At 36.6% G+C, this 18514-nt stretch overlaps 1 long non-coding RNA gene across 1 annotated transcript in view; it reads right to left on the bottom strand.

The window, feature by feature from the left end:
* Window positions 1–18514, bottom strand: part of LOC127199117 (uncharacterized) — a 98735-nt gene that overhangs the window by 34614 nt on the left and 45607 nt on the right. The window contains exon 2 of the long non-coding RNA XR_007831909.1: window positions 2530–2591. This is a non-coding gene — a long non-coding RNA (uncharacterized LOC127199117). The remainder of the gene's footprint in view (window positions 1–2529; window positions 2592–18514) is intronic.

Consider the following 18514-nt stretch of genomic DNA (forward strand, 5'->3'; position numbering starts at 1 on the left):
AAGCCACTCTTTTTAAAAATATTTTACTATGTTTCTTTTTTAACATATACATTTATATTATTACACATGAGTAAAATAAACCACATACAGCAGAAAGAACTACGAGACAATCAGAAATTACATAAATGTTACAATCATAGTGATTTGACTATTTGTATTTGGCTAACTTGAAGTAAACATCTTTCCTATCTTGTTGAGTCTAAATTGCTGAATGGAGGTTAGTATCTACCATATCTCATCTCTATTAACTTAAAACATCTATCTTGATCTAAAAACATCTTAACCTTAACCTACTAAGCTTAATTAAAAGACTAGACTACCTGGTCTTCAACCCCCACCCCCTCCTTGGCGAGTTGAGAAAGGATAAAAGTCAAACACCCAAGTGATCCCGGAGTGCAGGTTAGCGTCTTCCAAAATGAAAAAAATGACTGAGGCAGTTCACTGCCTGAACAGTCACCCAACACTCTCTATAACATTGGAGCATCATCTTCAGCCTGCTGGCCCAATATATCTGACAGATATATTTGCAAGGCAGAACTATTAAGGACTTGCTTACCCTGTCTTGGCAGCGTTTGGCCATTGACTCTGCCTGCATCTAAACTTGGCCATTTTTAGGCAGAATTCTGTCTATGGCAGAAATGAAGACATTTTGCCCATTGGCTGGTTTGCCACATTTGAAGCCATCTCTGTAAGGACGTTCTTTGACGCTCATCTTCTTTTCTGAGGCAGGCTAGGTGTTGACAGGACTTAACTTATCTTGTTGTAAAAGAAAATTTAGAATAATAAAAACATCTTTAAATGCCATATTCTGCAGGTCTCTGAGGTTTTTGAAGACCTTATTTAACTATTTTACCTTATATATCTATAGAGTCATATCCAACTATTAGACCTAGAATATATATTCTTGTGATAAAAGTAAAAGTTTTTGACATGAGCATGATTTGCATCAATATACAAAATTCAGTAACATTGAATTTAAGAAAACCTTATTTGTGAATAACAGGTGGGGCCTTGAGATGAGGAGTAGATTCAATAATCTCCCTTTTGTTCTATCCTCCCTCTATTAGTAAGCCTTTCTTGAGTAAACTCTCCATGTTATAGAGTTTCCTCTGAAATTTTAGGATTACATGCTAGACACACTGAGAGCCTGTTATGGGCAAAATACTGTAGCAGATATTAAGACATCAGTGTGTGTTAAACCACATCTCTTTACATCAAGACCTTGCATTCTGTAAAACACTCTGTATTTATTTGGATGTGAGATACGAACGGTGTGCTTTTCCTTCTTACTATGTTCAGTGGGCTGTGTGGATTTCACCAGCCTACCTTGATTTCTTGGATCTTTCATTACTGTTTTCTCAATTGTATCTGAGTTGCTAAATGGGACTCATTAGTATGTGCCTTCTCCTTAAATCTCTAGATACTAGAATTCCTTGTCATAGTGATTGTTTCAGAAATAATGAAGTTCTTTATAATAAAACCATAACAGCCCCCACCTTTTACTCCACATCTGCCATGTAGGCAGCAGGACCTACACTGGCTGAGGTGCCCATGTAACATCTGACAGCACACCCACACTAACATACTGGTATTCTCATCATGCTTTATTCTACTTCTCTGCTTTCTCGGCTCATCCCCTCAGGACTATAAGGCTTTGAGAAGCAGCTATGCACTCTTAACCATAATACCCTCAAGTTAAGGAATCTAGCAGTTAACAATGTGCTATGAGTATAGGGTAAATGAGTGAGTAAATTGTTGAAAGTTTTATTTATTTAAGAGAAACCAAAATACTGCTAATTGTTCCATTTCATGATCTTTTGCATCAACAGTAGTAATCTAAATGATCTCAAATGACAGCACAGTCTATAACTAATTATAGTGATTAACATCTCTTTAAGTGTAATTATATGAAGATTTATTTTCCTTTAATTTTAATATCCATAAGAATTGCTAGCAATTACTAATTAGTTATCTTTATTCCAAATCCATATTAACTTAAAATCTAAGCACCACTGTAAAACATTTACATACGTTAATTCACATGATTGCTTACTACAAAATATGGCTCAGAGCAAAGTCGATAATGTTGGCATGCCCTGATAATGCTTGCACTGGTGGGATGGCTTATAATTACAGCAGTAATATTCTATTGGTGATGTTTCTTCCAAATTATAAAAATGGCAAATATTAAAGAAAAATTGATCAAGCGAGTACTTTCAAAAGACAGGACAAGCATAGCCACCTATCTTCTTTACAAGTACCATTTCTTGTTGCATTTACTAGATTAATTGTAACAACAACTTGAGATAGGCAAAGAATATGGGATATAATTATATACTTCTACAGTGTCTTCAAATATGAGATGACTATCTCAAATGAGTAAATATGTGACTTAACATTTGTCATCTGCATGCTTGTTGACAAAAACAGCAGTTACAAAAGTGGGACAGTATGTTGCTTCCATTTTCTCAAACTGTTCCATTATTGGCTTTACAAATATTTACAAAAGGTCACCAATAGAGGGCTTACCTGGGGTCTCAAGAAGAAAGCCACATGCCATCAAAAGCTATTTCTGATATCCAGCCAGAGATCTAAAACAGAGTAACAAAGAGAATTTGTGGCACCACAGACACAGTATTCTTGGAGAAGTGAAATCGATTGTGACATTTTTCATTTATTTGTAAATGCCTCTTTGGCAGGACACTCACTCAAAAGGACAGTTGCTTCTTCCAGAATGGGATGGGGGTTGTGGTAAAAAAGAGGGACCCTGACAGCTGCTTTAATGGGCTCTGAATTTGGGCTATTCTAGCACTTTCCCCCAGAAAAGGAGCTTGTCCTTAATTTTCAATATAATAGCTCAGAATACAGTGTTATCTGCATGAAAACCCAAACCATCTAGTTGTTAGCAGCTGTTGCCTGGTTCATTTTCCTATATCTCCATTAGAAGAACATATTACAAATGAACGCCTAGTGATGACCAACCACACAAACCAATCACTTCTTCTCATTAAAGGACAACTATAGCCTACTTTGTGACTAAACAAAAATATATTAACCTCCACTAATTAAAATATCTGTTTGAAGATAGAAGAATAAATTATTTAAGCTCCACTCCTTGCCATTTCAATTTTGGCATTTTATATTCCTATGGAAAAAGAAAGTATTGATAGAAATTATTTGTAAAGACTAATTATCCATTAGTCTTTGTCATTAGATAAGCTTTAAATTAAATTAATCTGAAGAGTCCACGTCCATTATTTGTTTGCTTGTTCCTGGTCCATATGCTAAGTGCCTGGTGGAGCTGTAAAGCAAATCATGAGATTCGCTGCTCAATATAACATAAACTGATATGTACAGCCAAACTGATGCCTTATCAAAATCCCATCCTAGCAGCTACCATTGACAGTTAACCTAAAGTTATCTGTTGACCTGGTAAACTCAGCATACTATGTATGACAAGGAAACCCATGGCATTGTAGTTAAACAATCACAATCTAGAAGAATAAAATCATTGATTGCTTAAAGAAATAACAAAACTCTGGGTTGCAACTTCCTTCTCAATAAATACTTTCTATTTACTCTACAGACTTGTTGAAGAAGTTTAAGCACCAGGGACATTGTAAACTGTAGTAAAAGATAGGTATCATAGCTGGGCACGGTGGCACTTGGGAGGCAGAGGCAGGTAGATCACTGTGAGTTCGAGGCCAGCCTGGTCTACAAAGCGAGTCTAGGACAGCCAAGGCTACATGGAGAAACCTTGTCTCAAACAAAACAAAACAAAACAAAACAAAACAAAACAAAACAAAACAAAACAAAACAAAAAAAGAGATAGGTATCAAATTGATGTAGCTTCACCCTCATGAATTAAGTAACATCTTTCTCAAAACAGAGAGAACATAGCAAAGAGTGAAATGCAAAATCTTTCCTGTTAGGACACTGTCAGAACCTTTTGTTTTACCTATTCAGCTAACAGGTCTTTGCACTCAGCTCCCTAAGCACAAAATGGTGCTTCAACAGAGTTCATATGCAACACTGTCTGAAAACTTCCCTGTGAGTGGGCTCAGATTTCTCTCTTCAGTTTCTTTAAAATAGTAGCTCTCAAATTTAGCTTTATATCAAAATTAGCATGGAATTTATTTTAAATGGAGATATCTATATGTAACTTCAAACCAATTAAGTCAATTTGCATTTTCAGAAGCTCCCAGGAAGGTTCCAATGCAAAGCTTTATCTCATAGTCACTGGCCTGTAGTCTGACACTCTCATTCCTACAACAAATACCATCTGCTTCCCACTTTACTAACTTTCCCTTGTATCAACTGAGCTGTGATTCTTTTCTAATGTATTTGTTACAAAGCAGCTCTGTAGAAAAGCACGTTATCCACAGATTCAGGTCAACTCTGATGAGCTGTGCCCTCCCCGACAATCTCACGGCCAATGGAGTGAACAACGTAAGAATGTAGGTCATGTGTAGCATGGCACTCCTGAGCATGTGAATGAGCCAGTCTCAGGTTCTTGTGTCTTTTCTTGGGCTCTTTTCCTTTTTTTTTACCTGCCTTGTTCAACTTCAATATGATGCTAGGGTATCAAGTCTCTTCTTGGTAGTCTGCTATTCTTCCTCCGAGTGCCATCGGGCCTCCGCACCAAAGGGACATGGCCAAATATGGGGCACCAGAGTTTGAGTGAAAGTCAGTCCTCTCCAAGCTTTGTTACAGGGGGAATCAACAACTTTATGACTTTATTTAAGACTCAATATACAGGAAGGAATCCATGCCTGGCACTAACATATAGTTCAACAACACATGAAAGTTAGAGGCCCTAGAAGAAACATATTACTGTTGTTTAATTAAAATGGCCTAGCAGTAAAAATGTATTCTAAATATTTACATAAAAAACAGAAATACACTAAACAAAGCTTTAGTAGAAGAAGCTTCTGAAGTGGAGTTTTCTGGTTTCTTTGAAGACTCAGTTGTGTCATGTGGAGGTTTGTTGAAAGCTGTCTTGTGAGAGGGCATGTGTTGATTTGCTGGGAGCAGGCACATGAGACTATATGTGACAGTGGAAAGGAGTATTAAAAAAAAAGTCACTGACAATGGCATGATGCTTTTCGGCATTTCTACACCGTACAGCAACTTCGCTGGTCTTTGCTGGACTCCCATGGTCTTTGCTAATCTTAGTTGTCTTTCCTTCTCAGAGAGAAATCTCCCAGAGAACTTTTGGTGGTACTCCAGCTGTTTCTGGATCCTTCCACAGACTCATGCTGATTCACCAGAGCCTTGCTGGCCCTGTGGATTGAGCCACCACTACGGAGTCATGTGGTTGTTTGGTGTTGGCTACTGGACTGGAGTGCTGGCATCCTGACAATCAGAGTGGAACTGGCCAAAGGAATTGTGTCTAACAGATCCACAACCTCTTTTCCTATTAACATTTTTTATTCCTTTCCACTGGTTGATGGGTTAGAAGTGAGAATGAAGTGTTTAAGAACTGTAAGTAAAGTAGGTTGTGAAACTCTAAGGCTACAGGTTTGTCATTCAATAAACAGTTATGAGCACAGGGACTAACAACTAGTATACATGTTGAGAAAAAAACATGAGAACTTGGTGCCTCACATTTGACCATGTCCCCTGGAGGAGGAGACCTGGTGGCACTCAGAGGAAGGACAGCAGGTTACCAAGAAGAGACTTGATACCTTATGACCATATACAGGGGGAGGTAATCCCCCTCAGGAACAGTCATAGGAAAGGGGAATAAGGGGCAAATGGGAGGGAAGGAAGAATGGGAGGATACAAGGGATGGAATAACCATTGAGATGTAACAAGAATAAATTAATAAAAAAAAGAAAAAATAATGACTTTGTTAAAATAAGTATAAAAGATAAAATTTGAAAATGGCTTTATGTCACTTTAAGGAGAATTGACCAGGATTTTATATAGGTGTGGTTCTAGAAACACATTTTAATAACAAATGTGGATTATTAATATGATAATTGTGAAAATAGTGTATACTCCTTGTTGTATGGGGGAAATATGTTAGGTGATATTGTTATAACTACTCCCACTGAGAATAATACATGTCGGTAGATATTTGAAGTTTCAACTCAAAAACTATTTCGTGAGAAATTATTTATAGTTTTGATATCCATTATTGGTTTATAAAGCATTTATTTTCTTTTTTTCTTTCTTTCTTTTTTTTTTTTTTTTTTTTTTTTTTTTTTTTTTTTGGTTTTTCGAGACAGGGTTTCTCTGTGTAGCCCTGGCTGTCCTGGACTCATTTTGTAGACCAGGCTGGCCTCGAACTCACAGCGATCCACCTGCCTCTGCCTCCTGAGTACTGGACTTAAAGGTGTGCGCCACCACGCCCAGCTAAAAGTCTTTGTTTAGGTAGATATAATAAAAATATCATTGTAATTAAAAAAAGAGAGAGAGAGAGAGAGAGTGAGAAACAGTTGAGTGTTCACTTGTAAACAGGACATTTACAAAACTCCCTTTAAGGCTCAGGGACTATTGCAGGAGAAGGGATATTGGGGGAAAGGACTTAACAACATTATCCTCTTGGCACAGTGTAGACATTCCATGTGTTGTTTCATAGCAGGAATTAGGCTTGTATAAGGCAAGACCAGCCAGCAATCAGTTATAAATGGAAGAGGAGCTTAGGGGCACAAACCTCCCGTATAAACCATTGACTGTTGACAGATTCATGGAGAGTGGGATTCATTGTCTTCAGGTGTGTACCCAATGGTGCCCACCAAGAGGCAATGCTGGCCACATTGTTCAAGGTCCAAAAGACAATCCTGGCTAACCTCTTCTCACAAAAATAAAGGACATCAATGTCAGAAAGAGATTGGTATGACAGAGATGGAATTGACAAGAGTAAGATAACAGGATGGGGGTGAGGGTAATTAGAATTATTATTTAGATATATGAAATAGTGAACAAACAAATTTAATCAAAAATTTGCTGCCAGGTACATGGTGTTTAATGTAAAGAAAAATATTTTAATATCCAAAAAAAATAACCTGGTTTCCTAAAAGTGCACTTTTAATTGATGCCATATATTGTTTGCATTTCTTCTGTGGAGTACACCATTTCCTTAAACACCCAGACTGCAATCCTAGTTCACAAAATTTGCTCTTTATTTTAAGCAAAACTTTTTGGACTGGGAAGACACCCAGGCTACTTTGAAAAGATGCCTTAATTTTTACCAAAAGCACTCAACTTAAATTACCTAAAGTCTCTTCTAAGATCTACTATAGAGGTTTAAAGAGTAGCTGCTTCTGTCCTTTGGCTAGGTCTGTGTAGGGGTTTGAAGTTTACTGCATGTATTATCCTTGGCTGGTGACATAGTTTGAGCAGGACCCCTGGGCCCAGATCTGTTCATCATAATGTTCTTCATGTAGGTTTCTAGGACCCTCTGGATCCTTCTATTTCCCCATTCTTCCATGCTTCTCTCACCTAGACTCCCAATAGGATGTCCTCCCCTCTGTCCTACTTTCCTGGTAAGTGAAGACTTTCATGGGACATATCCCTTGGGCTAGTGTCCGGATATAAGTGAGTATATACACCATTTGACTCTTTCTGCTTCTGGGTTGACTCACTCATTATGATTATTTCTAGTTCAATCAAATGGACAGGACATTCTCCACAACTGAGTGGAGAGTGGAATCTGACTTTCACATGAACTCTGGTGCCCCATATTTGAATACGTCCCTTGGATGGGGAGGCCTGGTGGCACTCAGAGGAAGGATAGCAAGTTACCAAGAAGAGACTTGATACCCTATGAGCATATACAGGGGAGGCGGTCCCCCTCAGGAACAGTCATAGGGGAGGGGAGTAAAGGAAAAATGGGAGGGAGAGGGGAATGGGTGGATACAAGGGATGGGATAACCATTTAGATGTAATAAGAATAAATTAATAAAATATATTTTAAAAAGAGTAGCTGCTCACTCATACTCATTATTCTTCCATTTAAAACTCACATATGACACTCTCAAACAGTAAATTACCTTGTGTTCCCTCTCACTGTCTCCCAGCCATCCATGTATTATTTGACATATAAAAGAAGGTACTATTTTTCCAGAACTTGGTGGAAAATGTTTTGGAGATGGAATGGTTGTTAAATAGAACATGTAATAGGATGAATGGTTTCGTGGTGCCACTAGAGATGATCAGACACAGGGAAATGGGAACTGGTGTGATCATTTTCTCCACGGTCCATCAAATATTCAATTAATTTATTAATTTATTTCTGCCATGGCATATTTAATATTATGAGTTTCTTCAGAAAGTCAATGGGACCACAGTTTGTCAAAGGACAGGGTAAACATGGAAAGGCAAAGTGTAAGAAGGTACAAAAATAAAATAATACAGTTTTTGTGGGAAGTAAGCAGAGACCTCCAGTGACTGTGTGTTCCCTACAGAGTGGACTATGGATAAAGGCTCAATTGTGCCTCCTCTGAGTAATTTGAGAAATATTTATGCACTTTTTAATTTTACTTGCTATTTTTCTATAAGCATCAGTGGACAATAGTGGGTCTTTAATATTGAATGATAACAAAATTCAAAAGATGACTGATTTTTCCCAGGAGAAGAATGCCCCTAAACACGGTCTTTCCTCTCCTACACCTAAAGTTAGGTTCACTCCATACCTCATTTCTGATCTACTCAAATATTTTAAGCCTGAATTCTCAGTAATGATAAAGTTTTATATTTTGAGTTTGGTCTGGCATGTACTTGTGTGCTACTGAAACTCCGATGTATAGGGTCTGGCTAGCATCCCACTTTCATCCTTAATCATAACACAGACTCCACCAATGATTAGTTTTCATGAGACGATGAAGAAAGCTTCCTCAAAACTGCAGTATGATGTCCCGAACGTCATGTGATATTCTCAGTTTCTTTATGGTCTTTATGGTCTATTTTCTACTATGAAAAAAAAAGACCTTAATATATAATAGAAGAAGATATGCACACTTTAAAAAGTGTTCATGTCTGATTTCAATTCTCCTCACACAGAGAGAAGGGCCTGACATCAGCTCTCCTTGATGCATTGCCCACTGCTGCAAGGTCGAGGTGGACTTTCATGAAGTCTAGATTTAATGAATGTCTATAGGCCATTGAACTGCATTGTAAGTGAAGACATAGTGCTTGATCTATTTATACTTGAACTACCATTATATGATATACCTATCATTTGGAGAATAAAATGTAACCATTAGAGCAAAATATTTTATTAAAAAGTATAAAAGACTGATTTAAATTTTCTATATGTTTGAAAGGAGAGAGTTAGTGTCCTGAAATGTTTTTCTGAAGGCAGAACTTTATTTCTTGTGAATCACATTTCATTCAAAGAACGATATATATATATATATATATATATATATATATATATATATATATATATATATATATTAAGAAACATTGGCTTTCCAATTGTGAAAAATAAAGAATCCTGCATTGCAGTGTAGACAGGTAAGCCAGAGGCCACAGGGAGCAGTAATGATTAACAGCACACTCAAAAGGGAGTGTAGATTCTAATGGCATCACTCATAAAGGCCATGTTACAAAGGTTACAAAACAGAATCAAGTTTACCAAAGTAAATCAATCCACTTTTACTGAGGTTTCTCTTTTTGTGGCTGAGCTCCCCAGCACAAGAAAACCTTTACTTACATGCAACGCAACTGCAGGCAATTCAGAAATCCTTATAAAGAACTCAACTCCAGAAATCTCATTTCTAGAATATGTTGTGCTCAATGTTCATTCAAATTTACTTTTTAAGTGAGATAGCTCACTTGGTAAAGTACTTGCCTTGAAAGCATGAGAAACTGAGTTCTAGACTCTGAATCCACACACAGAAAAAGTTTGATGAGGCGGCATTTGTTTGCAACCCCAGTGATAGGGAGACAGAGACAGATAGATATCTGGGGCACCTTTGCCTGTTTTTCCTGTCTACTTGATAAGTTTCAGACCAGAAAAAGTTCCTATCTGAAAACTGAGGTGAAGAATGAATAATAAAAGATAGCCAAAGTCCTGTGACCTTCATATGCTCAAATCTGAATGAAAACCTGCATATGCGGGTGTAAACAGAAATAAACATGCACATGCACTAATAAAGAGAAAACAGGCATTTGGAGGTGGCCTTGTCACAGTTTTCATTTTGGTGATAATGATAACCCATGGTTTCTCTTCACAAGACCACAGGAATGAAAGGTAAGTCCACTGTCACTTTGGAACTAGAGATATTGGTTTCACTGCTCTCCTCAACTAACTGTGGACTCTAATTTCTCTCTCTCTCTCTCTCTCTCTCTCTCTCTCTCTCTCTCTCTCTCTCTCTCTCTCTCTCTCACACACACACACACACACACACACAGAGAGACACACACACATGCACACACGCATACACACATGCACACACACACAAACTAAAGGAATAAAATGAAAACTTAAGAATGTCTTGAAAGCAATGACTATGCTTGTTAGAGTTAAAATAGAAATTTCACAAGAAAATGCAAGCTTAAGGATAATAAAGACTACTGAGACTCACACAACATGTATTCAAAGACCAAACAGACTATAATAGCAGTTGGCAGGTTTCTTTTAAAGACATCAATGAGAACAAACTAGATAACATTATTTCATATGGTGTACTTTTAATTACTTTTCTACATATATTTGTGTGTGGTGCAGATGTGTTGGAGGTCAGAGGAGAACTCACTGGAGTTGGTTCTTTACATCCACCATATAGGTTTTAGAGCTTTAAGTCCAGTCATGACGTCTGAGATTCTGGACTCTTGCTGAGCAGTCTTGATGGTCCTATGAAACATTTCTCATATTTTACTCCTTGGAAATTTTAATGCCATAGTTTTTTTTCACAAACAACATAACCCAAATAAGTCCATGCATAATAAATTTCAACAGTTTTTCACATTCACAAAGTAGCACAATCACACAAGAGATGCATAATTTGTTTTACTTGATATTGTAAGCTATCTGTCCTATTGTCCATGTTTGTGATGTTTTTTTATTCCACAAGAATAGTTCTACAATAATAGGAACATAATGGGACTTCATAGTCTAAGGATGTAATGTCATGGAACCATATGAAAATACTTATTGTTGGTGACTAGAGCAGTAAAATATAATTATAATCCTATGTAAAAACACAAGTTGGTAATTCACTGTTCAAGAATGAATGTCGTAAATAATGAAGTAGACGTTGTTCCACAAGTAATATAAATAAGCACTCTAAATATCAGGTAGGTGAATGGCACTTTGCAGATTCTTTTTGACAGGGAATCACACAAGACTGGCCCAGGCTCTCCATTTTCAGCATGTACTGCTGCCACCCTAAATGCCATCCTGCTCTGCTGCTCTAGGTTCCGTTCTCAAATCTGGCTAAATTTATCATATACTTTTGTTATAGAAAAGATTAAACAAATACAATATATAAGAGAGGTAGATAATGGTTTCTATTAGAATTGATCTCTGCTTCTGTGGATGTTATCCATAGTGCCAGAAATATTTGGAATTTTGAAAATAAGTATGAATACAAAAATTTGGCAGTACTAAGTATATACACAGAATTTATGTACCTAGGTGGTGTTATAGAAGAACCTCCAATGATTCTAAGGGTATTACTACTGTAAATATGTAGTAAAAACAAGAGAGTTTGTTAGTGATCTAAAACACTAATAGTCTTGCCGTACTCCAGTCAGGGAGCACTGTGCTATGACTAGCAAGGTCACAGTCCTGCTAGGTTTAGGATGTTCTAGCAATACGCCCAGCAGTTGGAGGACTGATAAACAAGAGGAGATGGGGAACTCTAAGGGCATGGAGTCGGACTTCCTGATTCCTGGGAAGCCTCTCTTGTACTCAAAGCATGACTACTCACTCTATGCTGACGTGGTAAGGGTGACAGAGTCACTTGGGGGTTTCGTTACACAGACAGGAGTCCCAATCGTGAACCTGTTATGTATGATGTAATCCTCTTCCAAGGTTGTGTTATGTAACGACTGACTTGAGTGTGAGGATTGGAAGAATGTGGATTTTAGAGGACCATTCAGTTCACTACACACAGCAATTCAATGTTGTAACTTAATGAGACTATGTGCTTAATTGTTATTTTTTTCATTATACTTTGTGGAACATATAGGATGATAATATACAAGGCTGGTTTTAACCTATACTGAATAAGAAAAAGGCAATGGTATAGACAAGAGACATTAAAATAAACTATCCTACATGGCGCATTTCATCAAGAGAGAGAGCGAGAGAGAGACAGAGAGAGAGAGACAGAGAGACAGAGAGAGAGAGAGAGAGAGAGAGAGAGAGAGAGACAGAGAGAGAGAGAGAGAGAAATGAGATATTTGAACTTAAAAAAAGCAAGAAGTACACTGGATTATTTAGAGGGAGCAAAGGGAAGAGAAATTATATATAAAGCAAAAAAAGTTCCCATACATAGTCGCGTGTGTGTGTGTGTGTGTGTGTGTGTGTGTGTGTGTGTGTGTGTATCTTCTTACACTCAGTGTCTGAAAGACAGACACACATACTAAAAGAAAAACAGTGAGACACTTTTCTCACTTCACAACATGAAGGGAAAATTTCTATTCTGAATAGTCCAAATTGCTGAACCCACCTTTCCTGGTGGAGAAAGAGGACAAAAAACAGAGACCTGGCATTTTCAAGGTCCTGTGTTCAAAATACCACAATAATTCCTGCTGTGAAAAATAGTGTTGGACAGTCTGCTGACCTTTGGCAAAGCAACTGGGAGAACTTGATGTCTGGTGCAATTCAAATAGGCCTAACCTTTGCATGGCTCATTTATCCTCTATATTTTCAGTGTGAAAAAGAGGACCTTGAATAAATATATTTATAAAGGGCTGTTAGCAAAAGGAAACTTAACTGTGGTGGTTTAAATAGGTATGGGCCCGTAGACTCATGTGTTGGAATGCTTTGTCACCAAAGGTGAAGCTATTTGATAGGATTAAAAAGATTAGGAAGTGTGGTCTTCTTGGAGAGTGCATCCCTGTGAGTGGGCTTGGATGTTTCACAAGCCTATGCCAAGCCTAGTCTCCTCTCCTCTCCTCTCTCCTTTTCTCCTCTCTGTCCTCCTCCTTCTCCTTCTTCCCCTCCCTCCCTGCCCTCCTTTCAGCCTGTGGAAGCTCTCAGCTACAGGTCCAGCGCCATGCCTGCCTGTCACCATTCTACCTGCAATAATAATGGACTAAGCCTCTGAAACTGTAAGCATAGTGGGTTAGATTCCCAAAAAGGCTAGGAGAGCTGACTAGCAGAATTGCAGAGATGCTTTTGTCTCTCCATCCCCCAGGGCTGTGATCATAAGCATACACAACCAGGCCTGGCTTTATTCATGAAATCGAGGAAACCAAACTCGGGTCTTCATGCTTGCAAGGCAAAGAATAAACTTTCTCAGCCACTGCCCTATCCTTAAATATTTTTAGCATACACACAACTTGTGATTGTCAAAAGTGCATTATCAGACTTAAAATAATGTATGTAAATTTAAAAAATACTATGTTTGTAAGCTAAAGGGCTCAATACTGGTATAATTTTGAGTATTCTCAAACTAATGTATTTATTTTTCAAAACAGAAATGACAATTTCTGCAAATTATTTAGTAAAAGTACACACACTGCAAGTTTATGTTCTTAGCAGCTGTATTCAAAATAGGGAGAGTGTCAACCAAATTAATATTACATTCATTATGCATGAAAATGAAAGAGTGAATGCTAAAGTTACATAACTGAATATCAGTTTGCAGTGAGAAGAAACAGACAAAGGAAAGCTTTAAAAACACTATGGTGGGTGAACAGAGTCAGGAAGAGAGGACTGCCTGCCACATTCTCTTCCATACAAACTCCTAAAGACTCTGTAGCATAAAAAGCAAGTCGATGCATGCCAGAGGCTAGCAGTGGAAGAAGAGTGACTGCCACGGCATGGGAAGTATGACGTCATTTATTTTGAATGCTGTAGTGACCATGTAACCGTATATAAGCTGCATTTCCATAAAGCTACTTGGATTTTTAGAAAGTAATATCAAAATATGAAAAAATAAATTAGAAGAAATAACAAGTATTTCTGTGGAGATGTAAGGATACTAAAAAGAAAATCTTGCTTATTAGTTTTTCCGTTTTTGAATACGCAATGAAGACGTATCTGGGGTGGCTAAACCTCTCCAGAATTCACTCTGATTATCTACTATTATACAGGAAATATGAAACACCAACCCACAATAAACTGTGTAATTATTGGACTTAAATTAATCTTTTGCCTTAACTCATGCATAAGAATAAATTCTCTGTGCATTGAAATTTTTAACATCAAAATTAGGTGAGGAAAAAATTTTAGTACTTAATTATGAAAATTTGTGTAGTGCATGTGATGGGGAGCAAAATTCACCATGAGAAGGTAGAAACGAAGAGAACATTAATAGACATTGGAAGGAAATATAAACAAAATAAAAAATAAGACAATGACAAAGAATTCTAATGAAAGAGTTTAACAAAAAAAAAAAAAAAAAAAAAAAAGCTTGTAGAAGAAAAAAGGGAGGAGGTAAAAATATGGACAGGACATTCACAAAGAGTGAAACATGTGACAGTGCAGTCAGTGCTGCCAATCCACAGAACTACAGAGTCTGTTTTTAAAAGAACGTGGTACCACTGTGCTTTCAAACTTGGCTGATGGGGAAGTATAAACTTAGATGAAGCTGCAAAGTAAACTTTCATTATTTTTACTTGTAACCTTTACTCTGTAAATTGAAAGCAACAAACATTTCAGAATTGGTAAAGTGGTGATGTTGGAAATATGTGTGATGCCCATCAGTTTCAGATACATCAGATGCATGGTGAAGCCTCCAAAACTGAAGATGTGAAAGGAACTGAAACAGCAAAGCCCATGGCAGGCAGCTGTCCATCCGTGACTAGACTTCTAGTGTAGCAGTGGGGATTCAAGCCTGGGCCTTGTACACACAATACAACACAAGTGTTTTTTGTTTTGTTTTAATTCTTTTTGTTGATGGTAATGCTACTTTGATTATTTATTTTTGAGATACGGTATTAGTGTGTAGCTCAGCCTGGCCTTGAACTTGCAATATAGTAAAAGTTGACCTCAAATGACAGATATGACCAGCTCTCTAGTATAAACTATTGCCTTCTGGGCCTTGCCTTACAAGGCTGGCAAATCATGTGATGGCCAGAACACACATAATATGGAAGTAGCTCTATATAAAGCTGTCCTCTAACCGCTGCATACATGCAATGCAAGACCTAAGCACACACTAATAATAATAAAAACAAAATTTAAAAGATATTGTTGTTGTATAACCAATTAGGGAGCTCATCCCCTTTCAGTTGTTCATCGTTTAAGCCCTTCATTCAGGTATAGGGCCTTGTGAATTCCCCCATATTTACTTTGAGTTGCCAATTGGCGTTAGAATGGTTCAAGAATTCTTTAGTGGAGCCATAGTGTTGAGATTTCATAAATGTAGGTCAAGCATAAAAATATATTCATACAAACAACACTAAACAGGCTCATCAGGTTGTATTTATACTTTTATCACACATACACACACATATACTTATATAAATATGTATTTAAGAATAATACTTTTTAAAAAGAAGTCATATTTGAGACAGCAGGAAGTTACATAAGAAAGATTGGAGTAAGGAGGGAAATGAAGAATTATGCAATATTTAAATAATTTTTATTTATTTTTTATTTATTCTTGTTACATCTCAATGGTTATCCCATCCCTTGTATCCTCCCATTCTTCCCTCCCTCCCAATAATTTTTAAAAGAAAATATAAATATAATTAATACATTCTTTCTGTTTCCTCTCATCTCTGAAAACATACATGCTTGCACATATACATTGTACACCAGTTTGGAAAGGATACAGTAAGCAGCAGTATATGGCATCCCTCTGAAGAGTTTATTTCCTTCTTTGTATTTGTCTATAATTTACAAACTCTTTATATGTAAGATAAATGATTTATGAAAGCCTGTTTACAATATATTTGTGTGTTGAGCAAGAGATAGTGTATTGAGGTGTTTTCTGGAACCAAAAATGTCAGCTATAACTGGTAAATACTTCCATAGAATAAAATACACAGTAGTTTCTTAAAACATGAGAATAAAATACTAAGAATATTTTCTGAAAGATCCCACACAACATGCTACCTAAAAGCTACACAATGCCCTTTCCTTTGTCCTTACCCCAATGTTTCACGTTATGGTGACTTTATATTGCAAATAAAAGATAGCGGAGACTTTAAGTTTCATTTCTTTGAGCATTATTGCTGTGCTAGGTCTTAGAAATAGCAAGTGAGACTGTGCTTTTTGTTTCATCTGAGAGAGACTGATAACCTTGAATCTTAAACCTCCTGTGGTATTTTCTCCATCTTCACTAACCATGACCAAGGTAGAATGGCCTCATCTGCAAATTACTAAGAATAATCAGCTCAGAGAAGTGACCTTGGATGAAGCAATGTTAAATTGGCCAGGAAATTTTTTTGAGGCATCACTATTATTAACTTGCAATTTTTTCATTTCACTTTGCCACTGACGCTTGGCAGGTTATAATTTTTCATTTTCGCACTTGGATGAAACTCGACGAGGTACAGATTATAGAGATAGTGAGTGGTAGGGGATTTTTACAAATGGATTTCCCCCTCACTCCATGACATTAGTATACAAAATGGATCTCTATTTGAGACAGCTTATCAGTTGAAGATACGTATGCAGCCTGCTAAGATAACAGCAATGACCCAACGACATTTTATGTTTGTGTAAACTGCTGCCTGCTAGATAGAGAGTCAATGTTATGGCTGATTTCTGTGCTGGGAAACAGCTCCATGTTGGAAATGGTTTGAATTGATTCTCTTTTTTGAAAACGTCATTCCTCCTTGTGGTAGTTTTCTGGTATTAGAGACATGTTTATGAAGACAGAAAACACTTTTGTGCATAGGGACATTTGGAGCTACAGGTGTCAAATAAATTTGCACTTCTATTGATGAAGAGCAACTTGTAAGAAGTCAGTAAATGTTTTCAGTGGGTCCATGCTTCTGACCCCTACAAGAATAGTGCCAATGTTTGTAGTCTAATTTGAAAACAGTCATCTATACCATTTTCTCAAATTTTCTTTTAGGAAATATGTAGTGACCAGCTTATAACAGTCATTACCTGTAAATTCACTCTTTTAAGAAGAGTAAGACAGGAACGTCAAATAAAACACAGTAATAGAGACATAATACATTGAAAGGAACCACAATGGAAAGAGCCCATATACTATCCTGTGGTGCATAGGTGATCAAGTTATAAATTAAAGTATTTCTGTCCCTATAGAAAAGGGAATTGTCTCTTGTGAATATTGCATAATAAAAATGTGACCTATATGGGACTCTTAAGAGATTTTCATTTGTCTAGTCACTAGAAACCCTTGATTAGAAGCACTCTATTTTCAGTGACTTCAGTGTTGAGAATTGGTTGTCCCCTGTATTATTTGTGTATTTTTATAAGAAGTAAAGAAGGAAACTTTTTATGATAACAAGTTTAACATATTCTATCAAAATTAACATTCTCAGCCAAAATAAAGAAATTCATTTCTTGCCTAAAAGTTGGAGTTAAAAAAAGATTTTTTACATTTTCTGTTGATTTTGATAAACTATTTTTGCTTCAGGCTAATGTTAGAAACCAATGAGATAGAATAAGTTAATTCAGTCTAAGTTGCATTCTTTTTCAAATATCCTTTTTAATTTAAGTGAAACAATCAGAGATCTCAGGCAGTTATTTTAGTTGTATATAGACATTACTAAATGTTCCCTAAATACTAAATTAAGAGACTTGATACCCTATGAGCATATACAGGGGGAGGAAATTCCCCTCAGGCACAGTCATAGGGGAGGGGAATAAGGGGAAAATAGGAGGGAGGGAAGAATGGGAGGACACAAGGAATGTGATAACCATTGAGATGTAACAAGAATAAATTAATACAAAATTTAAAAAACTTAAATTAAATAATGTATGCTGTGCTTCTAGATTTGTCTCTTTATAATGAAGAATATGAAAATTTATCACAAGTAACTGTTTAAACTCAATTGCAACAAAATAATTACATAAGCAACATTCTGTTTAAAAATACTACCAACACAAAATTTTAAAAAGAGAAACAGAAGAGCAGCAAATAAAAACTAAATTAAATGAAAGAAATGAGAAACAATAAAAAGCAATTAAATGGGAATATAAAAGAAAGTGAGAAAGAAAAGAAAAGAAAATCCAATGATATTTTAAAAAATGATTTACTGAAAAGATTAGGGGGAAGATATAACCAGAATGATTAGAGTAGAGAGAGACAGAGAGAGATGGGAAAGGAAACATACATCCTATATTGGGAGAACTAAAGAAGTGAGTGCTTCAAGGGAGACAGTTATATGAAAACATGTCTGCCAATAAATTTCAAAGCACAAATGAAATAGCAAAAACTTCAACTGCTGATATTCGTTAAAA

The sequence above is a fragment of the Acomys russatus genome, chromosome 15 (genome assembly GCF_903995435.1).
Source record: "Acomys russatus chromosome 15, mAcoRus1.1, whole genome shotgun sequence".
In the NCBI taxonomy this organism is placed as follows: Eukaryota; Metazoa; Chordata; class Mammalia; order Rodentia; family Muridae; genus Acomys; species Acomys russatus.